We start from the raw sequence: 1,764 nt of genomic DNA, 5'->3' as shown, positions 1-1,764 counted from the left end.
CGGCGTCGCAAAATTCTAAAGCACCTAAATCTTAGTCTAAAAAAAAAGTACTTAACGGATTTTACGGCAAAGCCTAAGAGTCTAGAAATATAAAATAACTACAGAAAAATACTAAGTTTAAAACTAATTACAAACGACAAATATACAATATACGAATAAACGATAAAAATAAACAATTTATAAAAATTTAAAAAAAATGATAAAATTATTTATTTTTATAAAAATATTATTTTTATATTATTATTTTATAAAAGTATTAAATTTTATATTAATAAAACTACTTAAAACTTAACTTTACAAATTAATTAAAAACTAAACTAAATAATAAAATAATTAACCATAATTAGGTTAATAATAATAATAATAATAATAATTAATTTAAACCCTAAACCGTATTAATTGCGTACTAGGTTTCAGCTGTCAGACTAACTCATGCGACCGCATGAGATTTGGGCGTCTGATCCATGCGATCGTATGAAACAAGTTACCAGGCCTGCTGTTGGGCTTCGATAGGCTTCGGCCAAGTTTCAATTTAATTATTATTATGATTTTAATTTTCTAAATATTACAAAATATTTATATAAACTTATATTTTTAAAATCTATAAATAAAAATACTTATTAATTTTATATATAAAGTATATATATATATATATATATATATATATATATATATTTTAATTTATAATATATAAGTAGTAAAAAAATACTTTATAACTAGGTCATAAAAATAAAAATTTTATAAAAATATTATTTTTTATATTATATTTTATAAAAGTATTAAACTATAAAAATTAATATTACAAATTATAAATGAAAACTAGAATTAATAATATGTTAAATAATTAAAACCTAAATAATAATAATATTTTAATTACAACCTAATGATTTAATAATATTAATTAAATTATAAACCCTAATCCAGCATTTAATGCTGTACGAGGTATGGTCTGTCAACTTTACTCATGCGACCGCATGAGAATCAACTTAAATGGTCATGCGATCACATGGCCATGTAGGTTCAGTTTGATGCAGACTCAAAACACGCAGGTTCAGATCAAATTTTTTTATTTATTTATAATCATTACTAAATTTATATAAGTAATATTTATAATAAAAATTAAAGAAAAATACTTTTATACTTTAAAATATATTTTCTTTTTACACACTTAAATAGATATATATATATATATATATATATATATATATATATATATATATATATATATATATATATATATATATATATATATATATATATTTTATATTTTTGTATTTTTAAAATTTAAAACGTATTTTTACAAAAATAAATTAAACTTAAAAAAATCTTTTTTTTAATAGCGTTTCGCTTCGGCATTTAAGATGATCCCCGGCAGCGGCGCCAAAAATACTTGACGTTATGCGAGGTGTATACAAAATAGTTATATTTTTATTGCGAAATACTATTAAATACGATACAATTTTACACAAGTTTATTCAATTTATTTACTGATGGGATATACCTAAACCTTGCTACAACACTATAGGCAGTGTACCGAATCGTAGAGTAGTGTATTTTTTTAGTAAGTCCGATTCGTTCCGCAGGGACCTAGCCAAGTTTAACGCTATATTTTTAAACTATATTTGTATATATATATATATATATATATATATATATATATATATATATATATATATATATATATATATATATATATATATATATATATATATATATATATATATGTATAAGTAGTATTATTATTATTATAAAAAGGGGGGTTTT

Source organism: Rutidosis leptorrhynchoides, chromosome 10 (genome assembly GCF_046630445.1).
Source record: "Rutidosis leptorrhynchoides isolate AG116_Rl617_1_P2 chromosome 10, CSIRO_AGI_Rlap_v1, whole genome shotgun sequence".
Lineage (NCBI taxonomy): Eukaryota > Viridiplantae > Streptophyta > Magnoliopsida > Asterales > Asteraceae > Rutidosis > Rutidosis leptorrhynchoides.
Note: the sequence above shows the minus strand (reverse complement) of the source record.